The sequence below is a fragment of the Pinus tabuliformis genome, chromosome 6 (genome assembly GCF_031772625.1).
Source record: "Pinus tabuliformis cultivar Carrire ecotype Pingquan chromosome 6, CPIR1, whole genome shotgun sequence".
Taxonomy (NCBI): Eukaryota; Viridiplantae; Streptophyta; class Pinopsida; order Pinales; family Pinaceae; genus Pinus; species Pinus tabuliformis.
The window spans coordinates 764,891,935-764,916,662 of NC_142292.1; the positions used below are offsets into that span (position 1 = coordinate 764,891,935).

The 24,728-nt window shown below is 38.1% G+C and overlaps 1 protein-coding gene and 2 long non-coding RNA genes across 10 annotated transcripts in view; all 3 read left to right on the forward strand.

Moving 5' to 3' along the window:
- Positions 1-61: 61 nt before the first annotated feature.
- LOC149260965 (uncharacterized) lies at positions 62-12,235 on the forward strand. Its single transcript, XR_016248376.1, has 14 exons — positions 62-700; positions 4,912-4,990; positions 5,081-5,157; positions 5,260-5,498; positions 5,586-5,660; positions 5,765-6,087; positions 6,227-6,308; positions 6,663-6,742; positions 10,446-10,524; positions 10,615-10,691; positions 10,956-11,032; positions 11,120-11,194; positions 11,298-11,583; positions 11,723-12,235. It is a non-coding gene; the product is annotated as an uncharacterized LOC149260965 (long non-coding RNA).
- Positions 12,236-15,831: 3,596 nt separating this feature from the next.
- On the forward strand, positions 15,832-16,417 carry LOC149260966 (uncharacterized). The gene is made up of 3 exons (XR_016248377.1): positions 15,832-15,912; positions 16,003-16,079; positions 16,182-16,417. It is a non-coding gene; the product is annotated as an uncharacterized LOC149260966 (long non-coding RNA).
- Positions 16,418-16,506: 89 nt separating this feature from the next.
- LOC149260967 (uncharacterized) overlaps positions 16,507-24,728 on the forward strand; it is a 29,882-nt gene continuing 21,660 nt past the window's right edge. For 6 of the 8 annotated variants that reach the window (XM_089421476.1, XM_089421482.1, XM_089421485.1 and 3 more), the window contains exons 1-9: positions 16,507-16,582; positions 16,685-17,008; positions 17,148-17,662; positions 21,162-21,239; positions 21,330-21,406; positions 21,509-21,746; positions 21,834-21,908; positions 22,012-22,335; positions 22,475-22,556. The gene's annotated coding sequence lies outside the window, so the exon portion shown is untranslated. The remainder of the gene's footprint in view (positions 16,583-16,684; positions 17,009-17,147; positions 17,663-21,161; positions 21,240-21,329; positions 21,407-21,508; positions 21,747-21,833; positions 21,909-22,011; positions 22,336-22,474; positions 22,557-24,728) is intronic. The other 2 variants (XM_089421478.1, XM_089421479.1) reach the window with 2 other exon arrangements.

Consider the following 24,728-nt stretch of genomic DNA (forward strand, 5'->3'; position numbering starts at 1 on the left):
AACGAAGGAGACAGAGAAAATTGAGGTAATTGTTCATAAATGAAGGTGAGTCAACATATCTACATGAAATGTGGTTCACTTAAAAGCATTTTTCACTTATTTGAGGATCCATTTGTTTGCTATTCAAATTATTATATGTTTTATCTATGCTCTGATAGTCAAGTATATTGATCTTTCTATGTAGTGAACAACTACAATTGTATGGTCTACAAAGGTGAAGTGGTGAAGATGCATTAGACATTCTACAAACATGGCACAAAAGAAGGGTGAAACATACTTCTCTCATGCACAATACTAGTCCTTTAATACGCTGAAATATTTGTTAGTTGCACAATGATTTATCATTTTGTCATTGTTTCGAGGTAGTATGCTCTTGTTCATGGGTGTGACATTCAATATTTTTCCTAGAACTTTGATATGAAAGAAATGGAAATGCCACATTGGTGTTCACATGTTTAGGGATTATTTTTCATGATTGTTGTTGTTATAATATTTGCAAGGGCAAGTAGGTATGTCTATGGAGAGCAGGTATGTGTATGGTTAATTCATCACTTTGTATATTTATCCTTTAAGCTCCAATGGTTTATTCATGATCTCATATATAATATTACTTTGTGCAGCGAGTGACTAGAATTGTAGTGTCTGGGAGGATCGAGTGGGCAAGATAGCGTAGGAAATATACGTGCAGCACAGAGGATGGGTGAGTCATGTCGTTTTCCAACAAAATATTGTTATTATTATTTGTTATTTCAGCGTTTTCACCTTCTAGGACGGTTCTTGGGTAGTACCACTTAAATAATGGTTTGACATATACATGGAATGGTATGTTTAAAATTATATGCTAATTTGGTCAACATCACACGCAAAACCCCACACAACGTGCCTTAGAGAGGAGGATGGTAAGGTCGAGCAAGCAAGCATACTGAGCCTTCAACAAATCAACCATTGTGCTAGTGGACAACACTAGGATGTTGGGGGTTTTGTTGTTTTCCACGGTATTGGAATCTAGGTTAGAGTCATAAAACCACTGACACTACCAATCCTCGGTTGATTGTCTCCCAATTTGCAGCAACGCCAATTTGCCTCTATGAATGATCCTGCTTCTTTAGGTCACTAAACACAACGCCAATTTGCCCTCTAGCTTAGCATTAGTCCATTAACAACCAAGACATAGGGCCTTCTGTTGAGTTATACACAACTCTGTTTGCGAACAACTCTAGACTGCCCACTGCTGCTCCTCAGCTCCTTTGGGACTTCTTGCCCACTAGCTGCTCCTTAGTCGTTCAAGAACACAACTCTTAGGGAATTCTTCCCTCTATTGCCTATTTGTTCTGCTTCAATGAGGCAAACTTAGGGAATGGATGGATGCCACCTATCACTGTCAAAAGTCCTTCAACAACAAACTTGGGGTAGTCAAACTGTTCCCTTGACCTCCTTTTCCTGAGCATCCCTTCTTTTGCCCTTTTAACAATCCTCAAATTCCTTCTCAAGTGACTGTACTTAGGGCTTGGAGCAAGCCACTCCAGCCCTCCCAAAACAGCTCTTTTGGCTACTCCAACTACTGTCCTAAACTAAGACACCAATCCTACACTTTTCCTCCTTGTAGACATCCACATCTGCTCTCCAAAACACTTGGATTTCAGCGAGACTTTTTCTGAAGAACTCACTCCTAACTAGGGCAACTTGAAGTAGGTCCAACCCACTTGTAAACCACTCCAACAACCTCTGATTTATTCTCTCGTACTATAGATGAATTTGGGATATCCTTGGCTCCTAAGTAGGCGACTTGGCCCTCCAAGAACCATACTTTTGTCCATCTGCAATACTTCAGAAATATCGAACTGTTAGAGAGATTGCTTTTGTTTTCATGCTCATATTTCTTCCTAAAAGGTCACGGCCTAGTCTCCTTCTATTCATTACCTTTACTTGCTTAACTACAACCCAAAACCAGCCCTAACCAGACTTGAACCTTTCTTCTTCTTGGTTGCGGAATTGGCCTCGTATTTCAATCTTTAGATGAGAAATAAATGACTTTATTTGGTGAGGAATGAGGCTCCTTCTCACTCCTATTTATATCATTCCTTAGGATGACATCTAACATTCTTTAATAGTCTCCTCAAGTCAAGGACGACTTGAAACTTAAGACAAATTCACCCACATAATCACATGAAAAAAAATTCTCTCAAGCCACAAGGCCTCTCTTGGTGCTACAAGAGGACCACTCTTCCTTTAAGGGTTCCCTACAATCTCCAAGTGCCAAGTTTCCAAATCCATACACGGTTTCACAACCACAAGCTTGGGTGCATTGCCCACACCCTTGGGTTCTTAGTCCAGAAGTGACTTTGTGGCGCTGATTCCTCCACAACTCTGTAGCCTAGGGTTTGGAGTACCTCCAAAGCTACCAATCTTAACACTCCCTCTTAGCAAGGGAGGTACTTCCAACACTAGGAAGTCTCCATCATCATCACCGGCGACACTAGCCCATCTAACGTCTGCCAGTGTAGCATACTCTGTAGAATGAACAACACAATCTCAGTAGTGCCTCTGCCTTTACCTCATCTCATTTGAATCAAAATATGTCAACACTTCCATAGGGTTGCTCCCTTTGAAGCTAGACTCCCTCTGAGTCTGCACGATCTCCATTGGCTCAACCTGTTACTGATCTCGTGCCCTACAAGGTCAGTCTGAGCTCCGGTCGAACACGACCGTCATCACTGCAACTTAATCCTGCAAGCACTCATCCTCGTAGGTCAAACACAACACATGCACATTCCAGCCAATCTCGTTGCCAAGCCAGTCAAGACCACATCTCCATGTCTTCAGCTGAAACATATGCTCCATGATTTAGACAATCTCAACTCCCTGTGAGTTGCTTCAACGTGGACACACCGATTCAATTGCCCTTCAAAGTAGTTAAGATATCATGTTGTTTTTCCACGGTACTGGAATCTAGGTTAAGGTCTTAGAATCACTGACACTACCAATCCAAATACCACAACAAACCACTTTGCTCAACGAAATATAAACGACAGTAAATCAATTACTGAACAAATATATACAACTTTTTACAATTTTTTTAACAACCCAACTTCGTTATATTAACAAACTGTAATACAATTGTTTAGGGCTTCTGTACCAAGGATCATGGCCCTCATACAATCATTGATACAAGTAATACAAAGTAGGGTTTGGTCTCAACAACTTTGACCACTAATATACCCTTAACAAGTTGCACTGACTTACTAGTTGATCTAGTCTACTTCACAGCTCCACTAGTCATATCTTGAACACATCTTCCCAACCCTTTAGCTCCTAACGTGCATCAACACGAATCTGCCTCTATCAATGTTATTGTTCCTTTTGGTGACTGAACACAGCTCCAATCTGCGCTCCAGTTGATCATTAGTATATTAACAACCAAGACATAGGATCTTTTGTTGAGTTGTTGACAATTCAGTCTGTGAACAACTCTAGACTGTCGACTACTTCTCCTCATCTCCTTTGGGAGTTCTTGCAAATTCGCTGCTCCTTAGTCATTTAGGAACACAACTCTTAGGGACTTCTTTTTCCTAGTTGTGTTGCTTCAATGAGACAAAGTTATGGCATGGAGGGCTTCCACTTATTATTGTCAAAGGTCTTTCTTCAACAACAAACTTGGTCTTGTCAAACTACTCCCTTAACCTCCTCCTTTCCCTGAGCATCCCTGCTTTTGTCGTTCTAACAGTCCTCAAATTCCTCCTGAAGTGAATTTACTTAGAGCGTGGAGCAAGCCACTACAACCCTCCGAAAACTGTTTTTTGGCTACTCCTAATACTCACCTAAACAAGGACACCAATGCTGTACTTTTCCTCCTTGTAGACATCCACCTTTTCTCTCCAAAACTATTGGATCTAAGTGAGACTTTTTTGGAAGAACTCAACCCTAACTACGGTAACCTTAACCAGATCCAACCTACATTCAAACCACTCCAAGAACCTTTTATTTTTCGCTCCTACTGTAGATGAATGCAGCCTAACCTTGGCTGCCAAGTAAGCTACTCGACCCTCCAATAGTCATAATTTCATCCACCTGCAATACTTCAAAAATCTTGGCCTGTTAGAGAGAGCTTGCTTCTGTTTTCATGCTCAGATTTCGTCCTCAAAAGTCTCGGCCTAGTCCCCTTTTACTCGTTGTCTTTACCTACATAACCACAACCCAAAACAGTCTCAAAACCAACCCTAACTAGACTTGATCCTTTCTCCTTCTTGGTTTCAGATTCGTCCTCCTATTTCAATCTTCACGTGAGGAATAAGTGTCTTGATTGGGTGAGGAATGAGGCTCCTCCTCACTCCTATTTATATCATTCCTTAGGGTGACATTTAAACTTCTCAAATTATCTCCTCAATTCAAGGCCAACTTGAAACTTAAGACAAGTTCATCCACATAATCAAATAAAAATTATTTTCACTCAATCCACAAGGCCTCTGTTGGTGCTACAAGCGACCCCTTTTTCTTTTACGCGCGCCCTACAATCTGCAAGTGCCAAGTGTGCAAATCCATACACGGTTTCACACTTGCAGGCTTGGGTGCAAAGTCAACACACTTGGGTTCTTCGCCCATAAATGACTTTGTGGTGCCAATTCCTCCAAAACCCTGTAGCCTAGGGTTTGGAGTACCTCCCAAGTTACCAATCTCAACATGTTCAATATGTTTAAATTTGATTAGATCCCTCTTACAAAAAGGATTATTTATCTTGTGATAACATTGATTGCATTATTCCTACTAGAATTATGTCTAGTTTAGAAATTTATAAACTGAGATGTAGCATGAAATATAAATGGGTTGGAATTAAGTTGTTTCACAAGTTCATGCCTTAAATTCTCTATTTATTTTCTATTAGAATACTAATATTTTATTTTCTGTTTACCACAGATGGTTGATTCCAGTGAGTAGAATTACATAAAATACAAAATGGATTACCCCCCTTTATATAAAAAAAGTTCAAAGGAAGGTATTTTTCACATTATGATTGATTGTTGCATTCAACTCTATAGTTTAACTTGTATAATGATACTAATATCTTATTATGTATCTGCTGTAGATGGCTTGTTCGGGTGAGCATGTGTAAGTGGAATACAAAATGGAATGTCTATCTTTATATAGCAAACCCAAGACGAGGTAAGTTTGCAATTACTAATAGTTATTTGTTTTGAATTATGCTTGCTATTACTATTTGTGTCTTTATTTTAACCTCATTCACACCACTTTTTTCCCTTTCAGCAAAGGAGAGGACACTACAATAGATATAATGTGCAAAAGGGAAGTTTGCAATTTTTTGTTTGTTGTTGTCTACATGATTTGTTTTTGTTGAAGTCCATGCCTTCAATCTCTCTAGTTTGACTTTTATTAGAAATCTAATATTTTATTGTATATCTATTGTAGATGCCATTTTTCAATGAGCATGAATACATGAAATACAAAATGGACTCTCCCATTTTATATAACAATCTCAAATAAAGGTGTGTTTCTTATTATGATCAATTATCGTGTACTCTTTAGTTTAACTTATATAACGATTCTAATAGCTTATTGTGTATCTTTTGTAGATGGTTGGTTTTGATGAGCAAAAGCAAGTGGAATACAAGAGAGTGTCCATTGTTATAAAACAAACTCTAGGGGAGGTGTGTTTCCTATTATGAATAATTATTGCTTTTGAAATATGTTTAACATTACTAATTGTGTTTTTATTTTAACCATATTCATCCCACTTTTTTTTCTCTTTCAGGGAAGGACAACACATTGCAGGAGAGATGATGTGCGGAGGGGTGTTTGCATTTTTTTATTTGTTCTTGTGTGCATGTTTTGTTTTGTTGAATTTGAGCATGGCCAAGCTGTGTTGTACTCATTTTCCTTTGTTTGGAATTTCTTTATGTTTTTTTGTAGTTTGGTTTCCATTTCGTTTGTTGAGTGTGTTGTACTCTTGGTTTGTTTTGTTTTATTATTTGTTTAATGTTTCTTGTAAATTTGTCTTGGTTTCGTTTGTTGGGTGCGGAAATGGAAATGAATGAAGCAGATAGAGAAAATTGAGGTAATTGTTCATAAATGAAGGTGAGTCAACATATCTACATGAAATGCAATTCACTTAAAATGATTTTTCACTTATTTGTGGATCCATTTGTTTGTTATTCAAATTATTATATGTTTTATCTATGCTCTGATAGTAAAGTATATTGATCTTTTTATGTAGTGAACAACTACAATTGTATGGTCTACAAAGGTGAAGTGGTGAAGATGCATTAGACATTCTACAAACATGGCACAAAAGAAGGGTGAAACATACTTCTCTCATGCACAATATTAGTCCTTTAATACGCTGAAATATTCGTTAGTTGCACAATGATTTATCATTTTGTCATTGTTTCGAGGTAGTATGCTCTTGTTCATGGGTGTGACATTCAATATTTTTCCTAGAACTTTGATATGAAAGGAATGGAAATGCCACATTGGTGTTCACATGTTTAGGGATTATTTTTCATGCTTGTTCTTGTTATAATATTAGCAAGGGCGGGTAGGTATGTCTATGGAGAGCAGATATGTGTATGGTTAATTCATCACTTTGTATATTTATTCTATAAGCTTCAATGGTTTATTTGTGATCTCATATATAATATCACTTTGTGCAGCGAGTGACTAGAATTGTAGTGTCTGGGAGGATCGAGTGGGCAAGATAGCTTAGGAAATATACATGCAAGGCAGAGGATGGGTGAGTCATGTTGTTTTCCAACAAAATATTGTTATTATTATTTGTTATTTTGGCGTTTTGTCCTTCTAGCATGGTTCTCTGGTAGTACCACTTAGATATGGTTTGACATATACATAAAATGGTATGTTTAAAATTATATGCTAATTTGGTCAACATCACACGCAAAACCCCACACAACGTGCCTTAGAGAGGAGGATGGTAAGGTCGAGGAAGCAAGCATACTGAGCCTTCAACAAATCAACCATTGTGCTAGTGGACAACACTATGATTTTAGGTGTTTTGTTGTTTTTCCACGGTACTAGAATCTAGGTTAGAGTCATAAAATCACTGACACTACCAATCCAAATACCACAACAAACTACTTTGCACAATGAAATATAAACAACAGTAATCAATTAGTGCACAAATATAGACAACTTCTTACAATTTTTTTAATAACCCAACTTCGTGATATTAACAAACTGTAATACAACTGTTTAAGGCTCTCGTACTAGGGATCATTGCTCTCATACAATCATTGATACAAGGAATACAAACTAGGGTTTGATGTCAACAACTTTGACCACCAAAGTACGTTGAAAAAGATACACTAACTTACTAGATGATCTAGTGCACTTCACAACTCCATTGGTCATTTCCTGAACAGATCTGGCCAGTTCATTGTCTCCCAATTTGCAGCAACACCAATTTGCCTCTATGAATGATCCTGCTCCTCTAGGTTAAAGAACACAACGCCAATTTGCCCTCTAGCTTAGCATTAGTCCATTAACAACCAAGACATAGGGCCTTTTGTTGAGTTGTACACGACTCTGTTTGCGAACAACTTTAGACTGCCCACTGTTGCTCCTCAGCTCCTTTGGGACTTCTTGCCCACTAGTTGCTCCTTAGTCGTTCAAGAACACAACTCTTGGGGAATTCTTCCCTCTATTGCCTATTTGTTTTGCTTCAATGAGGCAAACTTAGGGAATGGATGGATTGCACCTATCACTATCAAAAGTCCTTCAACAACAAACTTGGGCTAGTCAAACTGTTCCCTTGACCTCCTTTTTCTGAGCATCCCTTGTTTTGCCCTTTTAACAATCCTCAAATTCCTTCTCAAGTGACTGTACTTAGGGCTTGGAGCAAGCCACTCCAGCCCTCCCAAAACAGCTCTTTTGGCTGCTACAACTACTGTCCTAAACTAAGACAACAATCCTACACTTTTCCTCCTTGTAGACATCCACTTCTACTCTCCAAAACACTTGGATTTCAGCGAGTCTTTTTCTGAAGAACTAAACCATAACTAGGGCAACTTGAAGTAGGTACAACCCACTTGCAAACCACTCCAACAAACTCTGATTTATTCTCTCGTACTATAGATGAATTTGGCATATCCTTGGCTGCTAAGTAGGCGACTTGGCCCTCCAAGAACCATACTTTTGTCCATCGACAATACTTAAGAAATAACGAATTGTTAGAGAGATTGCTTTTGTTTTCATGCTCATATTTCTTCCTAAAAAGTCACGGCCTAGTCTCCTTCTACTCGTTGCCTTTACTTGTAGGTCAAACACAACACATGCACATTCCAGCCAATCTTGTTGCCAAGCCAGTCAAGACCACATCTCCATGTCTTCAGCTGAAACATATGCTCCATGATCTAGACAATCTCAACTCCCTCTGAGTTGTTTCGCTGTGGACATGCTGATTCAATGGCCCTTCAAAGTAGTTATGTTACCATATTGTTTTTCCACGGTATTGGAATCTAGGTTAAGGTCTTAAAATCACTGACACAACCAATCCAAATACCACAACAAACTACTTTGCTCAACGAAATATAAACGACAGTAAATCAATTACTGAACAAATATATACAACTTTTTACAATTTTTTAACAACCCAACTTCGTTATATTAACAAACTGTAATACAATTGTTTAGGGCTTTTGTACCAAGGATCATGGACCTCATACAATCACTATACAAGTAATACAAAGTAGGGTTTGGTGTCAACAACTTTGACCACTAATATACCCTTAACAAGTTGCACTGACTTACTAGTTGATCTAGTCTACTTCACAGCTCCACTAGTCATATCTTGAACACATCTTCCCAACCCTTTAGCTCCTAACCTGCATCAACACGAATCTGCCTCTATCAATGTTATTGTTCCTTTTGGTGACTGAACACAGCTCCAATCCACGCTCCAGTTGATCATTAGTATATTAACAACCAAGACATAGGATCTTTTGTTGAGTTGTTGACAATTCAGTCTGTGAACAACTCTAGATTGTCGACTACTTCTCCTCATCTCCTTTGGGAGTTCTTGCAAATTAGCTGCTCCTTAGTCATTTAGGAACACAACTCTTAGGGACTTCTTCTTTTTCCTAGTTGTGTTGCTTCAATGAGACAAAGTTATGGCATGGAGGGCTTCCACTTATTATTGTCAAAAGTCTTTCTTCAACAACAAACTTGGTCTTGTCAAACTACTCCCTTAACCTCCTCCTTTCCCTGAGCATCTCTTCTTTTGTCGTTCTAACAGTCCTCAAATTCCTCCTGGAGTGAATTTACATAGAGCGTGGAGCAAGCCACTACAAACCTCCGAAAACTGTCTTTTGGCTACTCCTAATACTCACCTAAATGAGGACACCAATCCTGTACTTTTCCTCCTTGTAGACGTCCACTTTTTCTCTCCAAAACCCTTGGATCTAAGTGAGACTTTTTTGGAAGAACTCAACCGTAACTACAGTAACCTTAACCAGATCGAAACTTACATTCAAAGCAGTCCATAACCTTTGATTTCTCGCTCCTACTGTAGATGAATGTAGCCTAACCTTGGCTGCCAAGTAAGCTACTCGACCCTCCAATAGTCATAATTTCATCCACCTGCAATACTTCAAAAATCTTGGCCTGTTAGAGAGAGCTTGCTTCTGTTTTCATGCTCAGATTTCGTCCTCAAAAGTCTCGGCCTAGTCCCCTTTTACTTCTTGTCTTTACTTGCATAACCACAACCCAAAACAGTCTCAAAACCAACCCTAACTAGACTTGATCCTTTCTCCTTCTTGGTTGTGGAGTTGTCCTCCTATTTCAATCTTCATGTGAGGAATACGTGTCTTGATTGGGTGAGGAATGAGGCTCCTCCTCACTCCTATTTATATGATTCCTTCGGGTGACATTTAAACTTCTCAAACTATCTCCTCAATTCAAGGTTGATTTGAAACTTAAGACAAGTTGATCCACATAATCAAATAAAAATTATTTTCACTCAATCCACAAGGTCTCTGTTGGTGCTACAGGCGACCCCTTATTCCTTTAGGGGTGCCCTACAATCTCCAAGTGCAAGTGTCCAAATCCATACACGGTTTCACACTTGCAAGCTTGAGTGCAAAGTCGACACACTTGGGTTCTTCGCCCATAAATGACTTTGTGGTGCCAATTCCTCCAAAACCCTGTAGCCTGGGGTTTGGAGTAGCTCCCAAGTTACCAATCTCAACATGTTCAATATGTTTAAATTTGATTGGATCCCTCTTACAAAAAGGATTATGTATCTTGTGGTAACATTGATTGCATTATTCCTACTAGAATTATGTCTAGTTTAGAAATTTATAAACTGAGATGTAGCATGAAATATAAATGGGTGGGAATTAAGTTGTTTCACAAGTTCATGCGTTCAGTTCTCTATTTATTTTTTATTAGAATACTAATATTTTATTTTCTATGTACCGCAGATGGTTAATTCTAGTGAGTAGAATTACATAAAATACAAAATGGATTATCCCCCTTTATATAAAAGAAGTTCAAAGCAAGGTATGTTTTGCGTTATGATTGATTGTTGCATTCAACTCTACAATTTGACTTGTATAATCTTACTAATATCTTATTATGTATCTGCTGTAGATGGCTTGTTCGGGTGAGCAAGCGTAAGTGGAATACAAAATGGAATGTCTATCTTTATATAGCAAACTCAAGACGAGGTATGTTTGCAATTACTAATAGTTATTTGTTTTGAATTATGCTTGCTATTACTATTTGTGTCTTTATTTTAACCTTATTCAGACCACTTTTTTCCCTTTTAGCAAAGGAGAGGACACTACAATAGATATAATGTGCAAAAGGGAAGTTTGCAATTTTTTGTTTGTTGTTGTCTACATGATTTGTTTTTGTTGAAGTCCATGCCTTCAATCTCTCTGGTTTGACTTTTATTAGAAATCTAATATTTTATTTTATATCTATTGTAGATGCCATTTTTCAATGAGCATGAATACGTGAAATATAAAATGAACTCTCCCATTTTATATAACAATCTCAAATAAAGGTGTGTTTCTTATTATGGTAAATTATCACGTACTCTTTAGTTTAACTTATATAACGATTCTAATAGCTTATTGTGTATCCTTTGTAGATGGTTGGTTTTGATGAGCAAAAGCTAGTGGAATACAGGAGAATGTCCATTGTTATAAAACAAACTATAGGGGAGGTGTGTTTCCTATTATGAATAATAATTGCTTTTGAAATATGTTTAAGATTACTAATTGTGTGTTTATTTTAACCATATTCAACCCACTTTTTTTCCCTTTCAGCGGAGGACAACACATTGCAGGAGAGATGATGTGCGGAGCGGATGTTTGCAATTTTTTCTTTGTTCTTGTGTGCATGTTTTGTTTTGTTGAGTTTGAGCATGGCCATGCGTTGTTGTACTCATTTTCCTTTGTTTGGAATGTCTTTTTGTTTTTTTGTAGTTTGGTGTTGGTTTCGTTTGTTGAGTGTGTTGTACTCTTGGTTTGTTTTGTTTCTTTATTTGTTTAATGTTTCTTGTAAATGAATGAAGCAGACAGAGAAAATTGAGGTAATTGTTCATAAATGAAGGTGAGTCAACATATCTACATGAAATGCAGTTCACTTAAAAGCATTTTTCACTTATTTGTGGATCCATTTGTTTGCTATTCAAATTATTATATGTTTTATCTCTGCCTTGATAGTCAAGTATATTGATCTTTTTATGTAGTGAACAACTACAATTTTATGGTCTACAAAGGTGAAGTTGTGAAGATGCATTAGACATTCTACAAACATGGCACAAAAAAAGGGTGAAACATACTTCTCTCATGCACAATACTAGTCCTTTAATACACTGAAATATTCGTTATTTGCACAATGGTTTATCATTTTGTCATTGTTTCGAGGTAGTATGCTCTTGTTCATGGGTGTGACATTCAATATTTTTCCTAGAACTTTGATGTGAAAGAAATGGAAATGTCACATTGGTGTTCACATGTTTAGGGATTATTTTTCATGATTGTTGTTGTTATAATATTAGCAAGGGCGGGTAGGTATGTCTATGGAGAGCAGGTATGTGTATGGTAAATTCATCACTTTGTATATTTATCCTTTAAGCTCCAATGGTTTATTCGTGATCTCATATATAATATTACTTTGTGCAGTGAGTGATTAGAATTATAGTGTCTGGGAGGATAGAGTGGGCAACATAGCTTAGGAAATATACATGCAGCGCAGAGGATGGGTGAGTCATGTTGTTTTCCAACAAAATATTGTTATTATTATTTGTTATTTCAGCGTTTTGTCCTTCTAGCATGGTTCTCGAGTAGTACAACTTAAATAATGGTTTGACATATACATAAAATGGCATGTTTAAAATTATATGCTAATTTGGTCAACATCAAACGCAAAACCCCACACAAGGTGCCTTAGAGAGGAGGATGGTAAGGTCGAGCAAGCAAGCATACTGAGCCTTCGCCAAATCAACCATTTTGCTAGTGGACAACACTAGGATTTTGGGTGTTTTGTTGTTTTTGCGCGGTTCTAGAATCACGGATTTTGGATTTCAGCGAGACTTTTTCTGAAGAACTCACCGCTAACTAGGGCAACCTGAAGTAGGTCCAACCCACTTGCAAACCACTCCAACAACCTCTGATTTATTCTCTCATACTATAGATGAATTTCGCATATCCTTGGCTGCTAAGTAGGCGAATTGGCCCTCGAAAAACCATACTTTTGTCCATCTGCAATACTTCAGAAATATCGAACTATTAGAGAGATTGCTTTTGTTTTCATGCTCATATTTCTTCCTAAAAAGTCACGGCCTAGTCTCCTACTCGTTGCCTTTACTTGCATAACTACAACCCAAAACCAGCCCTAACCAGACTTGACCCTTTCTCCTTCTTGTTTGCAGAATTGGCCTCCTATTTCAATCTTCAGATGAGAAGTAAATGACTTGATTTGGTGAGGAATGAGGCTCCTCCTCACTCCTATTTATATCATTCGTTAGGATGACATCTAACATTCTTTAATAGTCTCCTCAAGTCAAGGACGACTTGAAACTTAAGACAAATTCACCCACATTATCACATAAAAAAATAAATTCTCTCAACCGACAAGGCTTCTCTGGGTGCTACAAGCGGCCCATTGTTCCTTTAAGGGTTCCCTACAATCTCCAAGTGCCAAGTGTCCAAATCCATACACAGTTTCACACCCACAAGCTTGGGTGCGATGCCCACACCCTTGGGTTCTTAGTCCAGAAGTGACTTTGTGGTGCTGATTGCTCCACAACCCTGTAGCCTAGGGTTCGGAGTACCTCCAAAGCTACCCATCTTAACACTCCCTCTTAGCAAGGGAGGTACTTACAACACTAGGAAGTCTCCATCATCATCAGCGGTGACACTAGCCCATATAACGTCTGCCACTGTAGCATCCTCTGTAGAATGAACAACACTATCTCAGTAGTGCCTCTGCCTCTGCCTCATCTCATTTGAACCGAAATATCTCAACACTTCCATAGGGTTGCTCCCTTTGAAGCTAGACTCCCTCTGACTTTGCACAATCTCCATTGGCTCAACCTGTTACTGATCTCGTGCCCTACAAGGTCAGCCTGAGCTCCGGTCGAACACGACCGTCATCACTGCAACTTAATCCTGCAAGCACTCATCCTCATAGGTCAAACACAACACATGGACATTCCAGCCAATCTCGTTGCCAAGACAGTCTAGACCACATCTCCATGTCTTCAGCTGAAACATATGCTCCATGATCTAGACAATCTCAACTCCCTCTGAGTTGCTTCGCTGTGGACACGCTGATTCAATGGCCCTTCAAAGTAGTTATGATACCATGTTGTTTTTCCACGGTACTGGAATCTAGGTTAAGGTCTTAGAATCACTGACACTACCAATCCAAATACCACAACAAACTACTTTGCTCAACGAAATATAAACGACAGTAAATCAATTACTGAACAAATATATACAACTTTTTACAATTTTTTTAACAACCCAACTTCGTTATATTAACAAACTGTAATACAATTGTTTAGGGCTTCTGTACCAAGGATCATGGCCCTCATACAATCATTGATACAAGTAATACAAAGTAGGGTTTGGTCTCAACAACTTTGACCACTAATATACCCTTAACAAGTTGCACTGACTTACTAGTTGATCTAGTGTATGTCACAACTCCACTAGTCATATCTTGAACACATCTTCCTAGCCCTTTAGCTCCCAATCTGCATCAACACGAATCTGCCTATATCAATGTTATTGTTCCTTTTGGTGACTGAGCACAGCTCCAATCTGCGCTCCAGTTCATCATTATTATATTAACAACCAAGACATAGGATCTTTTGTTGAGTTGTTGACAATTCAGTCTGTGAACAACTCTAGACTGTTGACTACTTCTTCTCATCTTCTTTGGGAGTTCTTGCAAACTAGCCGCTCCTTAGTCATTCAAGAACACAACTCTTAGGGACTTCTTCTTTTTCCTAGTTGTGTTGCTTCAATGAGACAAAGCTATGGCATGGAGGGCTTCCACTTATCATTGTCTAAATTCCTTCTTCAACAACAAACTTGGTCTTGTCAAACTACTGCCTTAAACTCCTCCTTTCCCTGATCATCCCTTCCTTTGTCGTTCTAGCAGTCCTCAAATTCTTCCTGGAGTGAATTTACCTAGAGCGTGGAGCAAGCCACTACAACCCTCCGAAAACTGTTCTTTTGGCTACTCCTTATACTCACCTAAATGAGGACACCAATCCTGTACTTTTCCAACTTGTACACGTCCACATTTTCTCTCCAAAACCCTTCTATCTAAGTGAGACTTTTTTGGAAGAACTCAACCCTAACTACGGTAACCTTAACCAGATCCAAACTACATTCAAACCACTCCAAGAACCTTTGATTTTTCGCTCCTACTGTACATTAATGCAGCCTATCCTTGGCTGCTAAGTAAGCTACTCAACCCTCCAATAGTCATAATTTCATCCACCTGCAATACTTCAAAAATCTTGGCCTGTTAGAGAGAGCTTGCTTTTGTTTTCATGCTCAGATTTCGTCCTCAAAAGTCTCGGCCTAGTCCCCTTTTACTCGTTGTCTTTACCTGCATAACCACAACCCAAAACAGTCTCAAAACCAACCCTACCTAGACTTGATCCTTTATCCTTCTTGTTTGCGGACTCGTCCTCCTATTTCAATCTTCACGTGAGGAATAAGTGTCTTGATTGGGTGAGGAATGAGGCTCCTCCTCACTCCTATTTATATCATTCGTTAGGGTGACATTTAAACTTCTCAAATTGTCTCCTCAATTCAAGGTTGACTTGAAACTTAAGAAAAGTTCATCCACATAATCAAATAAAAATTATTTTCACTCAATCCACAAGGCCTTTGTTGGTGCTACAAGCGACCCCTTATTCCTTTAGGGGTGCCCTACAATCTCCAAGTGCCAAGTGTCCAAATCCATACACGGTTTCACACCTGCAAGCTTGGGTGCAAAGTCGACACACTTGGGTTCTTTGCCCATAAATGACTTTGTGGTGTCAATTCCTCCAAAACCCTGTAGCCTAGGGTTTGGAGTACCTCCCAAGTTACCAATCTCAACATGTTCAATATGTTTAAATTGATTGGATCCCTCTTACAAAAAGGATTATTTATCTTGTGATAACATTGATTGCATTATTCCTACTAGAATTATGTCTAGTTTAGAAATTTATAAACTGAGATGTAGCATGAAATATAAATGGGTTGGAATTAAGTTGTTTCACAAGTTCATGCCTTCAATTCTCTATTTATTTTTTATTAGAATACTAATATTTTATTTTCTATCTACCGCAGATGGTTGATTCCAGTGAGTAGAATTACATAAAATACAAAATGGATTATCCCCCTTTATATAAAAAAAGTTCAAAGCAAGGTATGTTTCACATTATGATTGATTGTTGCATTCAACTCTACAGTTTAACTTGTATAATGATACTAATATCTTATTATGTATCTGTTGTAGATGGCTTGTTTGGGTGAGCATGTGTAAGTGGAATACAAAATGGAATGTCTATCTTTATATAGCAAACTCAAGACGAGGTATGTTTGCAATTACTAATAGTTATTTGTTTTGAATTATGATTGCTATTACTATTTGGGTCTTTATTTTAACCTTATTCACACCACTTTTTTCCCTTTCAGCAAAGGAGAGGACACTACAATATATATAATGTGCAAAAGGGAAGTTTGCAATATTTTGTTTGTTGTTGTCTACATGATTTTTTTTTGTTGAAGTCCATGCCTTCAATCTCTCTGGTTTGACATTTATTAGAAATCTAATATTTTATTGTATATCTATTGTAGATGCCATTTTTCAATGAGCATGAATACGTGAAATACAAAATGGACTCTCCCATTTTATATAACAATCTCAAATAAAGGTGTGTTTCTTATTATGATCAATTATCGGGTACTCTTTAGTTTAACTTATATAACGATTCTAATAGCTTATTGTGTATCTTTTGTAGATGGTTGGTTTTGATGAGCAAAAGCAAGTGGAATACAGGAGAGCGTCCTTTGTTATAAAACAAACTCTAGGGAAGGTGTGTTTCCTATTATGAATAATTATTGCTTTTGAAATATGTTTAACATTACTAATTGTGTGTTTTTTTAACCATATTCAACCCACTTTTTTTCCCTTTCAGCGGAGGACAACACATTGCAGGAGAGATGATGTGCGGAGGGGATGTTTGCAATTTTTTCTTTGTTCTTGTGTAGATGTTTTCTTTTGTTGAGTTTGAGCATGGCCATGCTGTGTTGTACTCATTTTCCTTTGTTTTGAATTTCTTTTCGTTTTTTTGTAGTTTGGTCTTGGTTTCGTTTGTTGAGTGTGTTGTATTCTTGCTTTGTTTTGTTTTTTTATTTCTTTAATGTTTCTTGTAAATTTGTCTTGGTTTCGTTTGTTGGGTGCGGAAATGGAAATGAATGAAGCAGACAGAGAAAATTGAGGTAATTGTTCATAAATGAAGGTGAGTCAACATATCTACTTGAAATGCAGTTCACTTAAAAGCATTTTTCACTTATTTTTTGATCCATTTGTTTGCTATTCAAATTATTATATGTTTTATCTATGCTCTGATAGTCAAGTACATTGATCTTTTTATGTAGTGAACAACTACAATGGTATGGTCTACAAAGGTGAAGTGGTGAAGATGCATCAGAAATTCTACAAACATGGCACAAAAGAGGGGTGAAACATACTTCTCTCATGCACAGTACTAGTCCTTTAATATGCTGAAATATTCATTAGTTGCTCAATCATTTATCATTTTGTCATTGTTTCGAGGTAGCATACTCTTGTTCATGGGTGTGACATTCAATTTTTTCCTAGAACTTTGATATGAAAGAAATGGAAATGCCACATTGGTGTTCACATGTTTAGGGATTTTTTTTCATGATTGTTGTTGTTATAATATTAGCAAGGGCGGGTAGGTATGTCTATGGAGAGCAGGTATGTGTATGGTTAATTCATCACTTTGTATATTTATCCTTTAAGCTCCAATGGTTTATTCATGATTTCATATATAATATTACTTTGTGCAGCGAGGGACCAGAATTGTCGTGTCTGGGAGGATTGAGTGGGCAAGATAGCTTAGGAAATATACATGCAGCATAGAGGATGGGTAAGTCATGTTGTTTTCCAACAAAATATTTTTATTATTATTTGTTATTTCGGTGTTTTCTCCTTCTAGCATGGTTTCTGGTAGTACCACTTAAATAATGGTTTGACATATACATAAAATGGTATGTTTAAAATTATATGCTAATTTGGTCAACATCACAGGCAAAACCCCACACAATGTGCCTTAGAGAGGAGGATGGTGAGGTCGAGCAAGCAAGCATATTGAGCCTTCAACAAATCAACCATTGTGCTAGTGGACAACACTAGGATTTAAGTTGTTTTGTTGTTTTTCCACGGTACTGGAATCTAGGTTAGAGTCATAAAATCACTAACACTACCAATCCAAATACCACAACAAACTACTTTGCACAATGAAATATAAACAACAGTAAACAATTAGTGCACAAATATAGACAACTTTTTACAATTTCTTTAATAACCCAACTTCGTGATATTAACAAACTGTAATACAATTGTGTAAGGCTCCCTTACTAGGAATCATCGGTCTCATAAAATCATTGATACAAGGAATAAAACTAGGGTTTGATGTCAACAACTTTGACCACCAAAGTACGTTGAAAAAGATACACTAACTTACTAGATGATCTAGTGCACTTCACAACTCCATTTGTCATTTACTGAACACATCTACTTGGTTCATTGTCTCGCAATTTGCAGCAACACCAATTTGCCTCTATGAATGATCCTGCTCCTTTAGGTCATTGAACACAATGCCAATTTTCCCTCTAGCTTAGCATTAATCCATTAATAACCAAGACATAGGGCCTTTTGTTGAGTTGTACACAACTTTGTTTGCGAACAACTCTAGACTGCCCACTGTTGCTCCTCAGCTCCTTTGGGACTTCTTGCCCACTAGCTGCTCCTTAGTCGTTCAAGAACACAACTCTTAGGGAATTCTTCCCTCTATTGCGTATTTGTTCTGCTTCAATGAGGCAAACTTAGGGAATGGATGGATGCCACCTATCACTGTCAAAAGTCCTTCAACAACAACCATAGGCTAGTCAAACTGTTCCCTTGACCTCCTTTTCCCGAGCATCCCTTCTTTTGCCCTTTTAACAATCCTCAAATTCCTTCTCAAGTGACTGTACTTAGGGCTTGGAGCAAGCCACTCCAGCCCTCCCAAAACAGCTCTTTTGGCTGCTCCAACTACTGTCCTAAACTAAGACACCAATCCTACACTTTTCCTCCTTGTAGACATCTACTTCTACTCTCCAAAACACTTGGATTTCAGCGAGACATTTTTCTGAAGAACTCACCCCTAACTAGGGCAACCTGAAGTAGGTCCAACCCACTTGCAAACCACTCCAACAACCTCTGATTTATTCTCTCGTACTATAGATGAATTTGGCATATCCTTGGCTGCTAAGTAGGCGACTTGGCCCTCCAAGAACCATACTTTTGTCCATTGGCAATACTTTAGAAATATTGAACTGTTAGAGAGATTGCTTTTGTTTCCATGGTCATATTTCTTCCTAAAAAGTCATGGTCTAGTCTCCCTCTACTCGTTGCCTTTACTTGCATAACTACAACCCTGCATAACTACAACCCAAAACCAGCCCTAACCAGACTTGACCCTTTCTCCTTCTTGGTTGCGGAATTGGCCTCGTATTTCAATCTTCAGATGAGAAATAAATGACTTGATTTGGTGAGGAATGAGGCTCCTCCTCACTCCTATTTATATCATTCCTTATGATGACATCTAACATTCTTTAATAGTCTCCTCAATTCAAGGACGACTTGAAACTTAAGACAAATTCACCCACATAATCACATAAAAACCTCTCTTGGTGCTACAAGCGGCCCATTGTTCCTTTAACGGTTCCCTACAATCTCCAAGTGCCAAATGTCCAAATCCATACACGGTTTCACACCCACAAGCTTGGGTGCAATTCCCACCCTTGGGTTCTTAGTCCAGAAATGACTTTGTGGTGCTGATTCCTCCACAACCCTGTAGCCTAGGGCTTGGAGTACCTCCAAAGCTACCAATCTTAACACTCCCTCTGACGCTGGATGATCTCCATTGGCTCAACCTGTTACTGATCTCGTGCCCTACAAGGTCAGTCTGAGCTCCGGTCGAACACGACGTCATCACTGCAACTTAATCCTACAAGCACTCATCCTCGTAGGTCAAACACAACACATGCACATTCCAGCCAATCTCGTTGCGAAGCCAGTCAAGACCACATCTCCATGTCTTCAGCTAAAACCTATGCTCCATGATCTGGACAATCTCAACTCCCTCTGAGTTGCTTCGTTGTAGACATGTTGATTCAATGGCCCTTCAAAGTAGTTATGATACCTTGTTGTTTTTCCATGGTACTGGAATCTAGGTTAAGGTCTTAGAATCACTAACACTACCAATCCAAATACTACAACAAACTACTTTGCTCAACGAAATATAAACGACAGTAAATCAATTACTGAACAAATATATACAACTTTCTACAATTTTTTTAACAACCCAACTTTGTTATATTAACAAACCCTAATACAATTGTTTAGGGCTTCCGTACCAAGGATCATGGCCCTCATAGAATCACTGATACAAGTAATACAAAGTAGGGTTTGGTGTCAACAACTTTGACCACTAATATACCCTTAACAAGTTGCACTGACTTACTAGTTGATCTAGTGTACGTCACAGCTCCACTAGTCATATCTTGAACACATCTTCCCAGCCCTTTAGCTCCCAATCTGCATCAACAAGAATCTCCCTCTATCAATGTTATTGTTCCTTTTGGTGACTGAACACCGCTCCAATCTACGCTACAGTTGATCATTAGTATATTAACAACCAAGATAGGATCTTTTGTTGAGTTGTTGACAATTCAATTTGTGAGCAACTATAGACTGTCGACTACTTCTCCTTATCTCCTTTGGGAGTTCTTTTAAACTAGTTGTTGCTTAGTCATTCAAGAACACAACTCTTAGGGACTCCTTCTTTTTCCTAGTTGTGTTGCTTCAATGAGACAAAGTTATGGCATGGAGGGCTTCCACTTATCATTGTCAAAAGTCCTTCTTCAACAACAAACTTGGTCTTGTCAAACTACTCCCTTAACCTCCTCCTTTCCCTGAGCATCCCTTCTTTTTGTCGTTATAACAGTCCTCAAATTCCTCCTGGAGTGAACTTACTTAGAGCGTGGAGCAAGCCACTACAACCTTACGAAAACTGTTATTTTGGCTACTCCTAATACTCACCTAAACGAGGACACCAATCCTGTACTTTTCCTCCTTGTAGACGTCCACTTTTTCTCTCCAAAACCCTTGGATCTAAGTGAGACTTTTTTGGAAGAACTCAACCCTAACTACGGTAACCTTAACCAGATCCAACCTACATTCAAACCACTCCAAGAACCTTTGATTTTTTGCTCAAGTGTCCAAATCCATACACGGTTTCACACCAGATAACAAGTTCATGCCTTCAATTCTCTATTTATTTTTTATTAGAATACTAATATTTTATTTTCTATCTACTGCAGATGGTTGATTCCAATGACTAGAATTACATAAAATACAAAATGGATTATCCCCTTTTTATAAAAAAAGTCCAAAGCAAGGTATGTTTCACATTATGATTGATTGTTTCATTCAACTCTACAGTTTAACTTATATAATGATACTAATATCTTATTATGTATCTGCTGTAGATGGCTTGTTCAGGTGAGCATGTGTAAGTGGAATACAAAATGGAATGTCTATCTTTATATAGCAAACTCAAGACGAGGTATGTTTGCAATTACTAATAGTTATTTGTTTTGAATTATGCTTTCTATTACTATTTGTGTCTTTATTTTAACCTTATTCACACCACTTTTTTCCCTTTCAGCAAAGGAGAGGACACTACAATAGATATAATGTGCAAAAGGGAAGATTGCAATTTTTCGTATGTTGTTGTCTAGATGATTTTTTTTGTCGAAGTCCATGCGTTCAATCTCTCTAGTCTGACTTTTATTAGAAATCTAATATTTTATTGTATATCTATTGTAGATGCCATTTTTCAATGAGCATGAATACGTGAAATACAAAATGGACTCTTTCATTTTATATAACAATCTCAAATAAAGGTGTGTTTCTTGTTATGATCAATTATCGCGTACTCTTTCCTTTAAGTTATATAACAATTCTAATAGCTTATTGTGAATCTTTTGTAGATGGTTGGTTTTCATGAGCAAACCCGAGTGGAATCCAGGAGAGTGTCCATTGTTATAAAACAAACTGTAGGGGAGGTGTGTTTCCTATTATGAATAATTATTGCTTTTGAAATATGTTTAACATTACTAATCGTGTGTTTATTTTAACCATATTCAACCCACTTTTTTTCCCTTTCAGCGGAGGACAACACATTGCAGGAGAGATGATGTGCGGAGGGGATGTTTGCAATTTTTTCTTTGTTCTTGTGTGCATGTTTTGTTTTGTTGAGTTTGAGCATGGCCATGCTGTGTTGTACTCATTTTCCTTTGTTTTGAATTTCTTTTTGTTTTTTTGTAGTTTGGTCTTGGTTTCGTTTGTTGAGTGTGTTGTACTCTTGCTTTGTTTTGTTTTTTTATTTCTTTAATGTTTCTTGTAAATTTGTCTTGGTTTCGTTTGTTGGGTGCGGAAATGGAAATGAATGAAGCAGACAGAGAAAATTGAGGTAATTGTTCATAAATGAAGGTGAGTCAACATATCTACATGAAATGCAGCTCACTTAAAAGCATTTTTCACTTATTTGTGGATCGATTTGTTTGCTATTCAAATTATTATATGTTTTATCTATGCTCTGATAGTCAAGTATATTGATCTTTTTATGTAGTGAACAACTACAATTGTATGGTCTACAAAGGTGAAGTGGTGAAGATGCATTAGACATTCTACAAACGTGGCACAAAAAAAGGGTGAAACATACTTCTCTCATGCACAATACTAGTACCACTAAAATAATGGTTTGACATATACATAAAATGCTATGTTTAAAATTATATGCTAATTTGGTCAACATCACACGCAAACCCCACACAACGTGCCTTAGAGAGGAGGATGGTAAGGTCGAGCAAGCAAGCATACTGATTCTATGTTAGAGTCATAAAATCACTGACACTACCAATCCAAATACCACAACAAACTACTTTGCACAATGAAATATAAACAACACTAATCAATTAGTGCACAAATATAGACAACTTTTTACAATTTTTTAATAACCCAAATTCGTGATATTAACAAACTGTAATATAATTGTCTATGGCTCCCGTACTAGGGATCATCGCTCTCATACAATCATTGATACAAGGAATACAAACTAGGGTTTGATGTCAAAAACTTTGACCACCAAAGTACGTTGAAAAAGATACACTAAGTTGCTAGATGATCTAGTGCACTTAACAACTCCATTGGTCGTTTCCTGAACATATCTGCCTAGTTCATTGTCTCCCAATTTGCAGCAACACTAATTTGCCTCTATGAATGATCCTGCTCCTTTAGGTCATTAAACACAATGCCAATTTGCCCTCTAGCTTAGCATTAGTCCATTAACAACCAAGACATAGGGCCTTTTGTTGAGTTGTACACAACTCTGTTTGCGAACAACTCTAGACTCCCCACTGCTACTCCTTAGCTCCTTTGGGACTTCTTGCCCACTAGCTACTCATTAGTCGTTCAAGAACACAACTCTTAGGGAATTCTTCCCTCTATTGCCTATTTTTTCTGCGTCAATGAGGTAAACTTAGGGAATGGATGGATGCCACCTATCACTGTCAAAAGTCCTTCAACAACAACCATAGGCTAGTCAAACTATTCCCTTGACCTCCTTTTCCCGAGCATCCCTTCTTTTGCCCTTTTAACAATCCGAAAATTGCTCGTCAAGTGACTGCACTTAAGGCTTGGAGCAAGCCACTCCAACCCTCCAAAAACAGCTCTTTTGGCTGCTCCAACTACTGTCCTAAACTAAGACACCAATCCTACACTTTTCCTCCTTGTAGACATCCACTTATGCTCTCCAAAACACTTGGATTTCAGCGAGACTTTTTCTGAAGAACTCACCCCTAACTAGGACAACCTGAAGTAGGTCCAATCTACTTGCAAACCATTCCAACAACCTCTGATTTATTCTCTCGTACTATAGATGAATTTGGCATATCCTTGGCTGCTAAGTAGGCGACTTGGCCCTCCAAGAACCATACTTTTGTCCATCTGCAATACTTCAGAAATATCGAACTGTTAGAGAGATTGCTTTTGTTTTCATGCTCATATTTCTTCCTAAAAATTCACGGCCTAGTCTCCTTCTACTCGTTGCCTTTACTTGCATAACTACAACCCAAAACCAGCGCTCCCCAGACTTTACCCTTTCTCCTTCTTGGTTACGGAATTGGCTTCCTATTTCAATCTTCAGATGAGAAATAAATGACTTGATTTGGTGAGGAATGAGGCTCCTCCTCACTCCTATTTATATCATTCCTTAGGATGACATCTAACATTCTTTAATAGTCTCCTCAAGTCAAGGACGACTTGAAACTTAAGACAAATTCACCCACATAATCACATAAATAAAAAAGTTCTCTCAACCCACAAGGCCTCTCTTGGTGCTACAAGCGACCCATTGTTCCTTTAAGGGTTCCCTACAATCTCCAAGTGCCAAGTGTCCAAATCCATACACGGTTTCACACCCACAAGCTTGGGTGCAATGCCCACACCCTTGGGTTCTTAGTCCAGAAGTGACTTTGTGGTGCTGATTCCTCCACAACCCTGTAGCCTAGGGTTTGGAGTACCTCCAAAGCTACCAATCTTAACACTCCCTCTTAGCAAGGGAGGTACTTCCAACACTAGGAAGTCTCCATCATCATCACCGACGACACTAGCCCATCTAACGTCTGCCACTGTAGCATACTCTGTAGAATGAACAACACTATCTCATTAGTGCCTCTGCCTCTGCCTCATCTCATTTGAACCGAAATATCTCAACACTTCCATAGGGTTGCTCCCTTTGAAGCTAGACTCCCTCTGAGTCTGCACGATCTCCATTGGCTCATACTCTGTAGAATGAACAACACTATCTCAATAGTGCCTCTGCC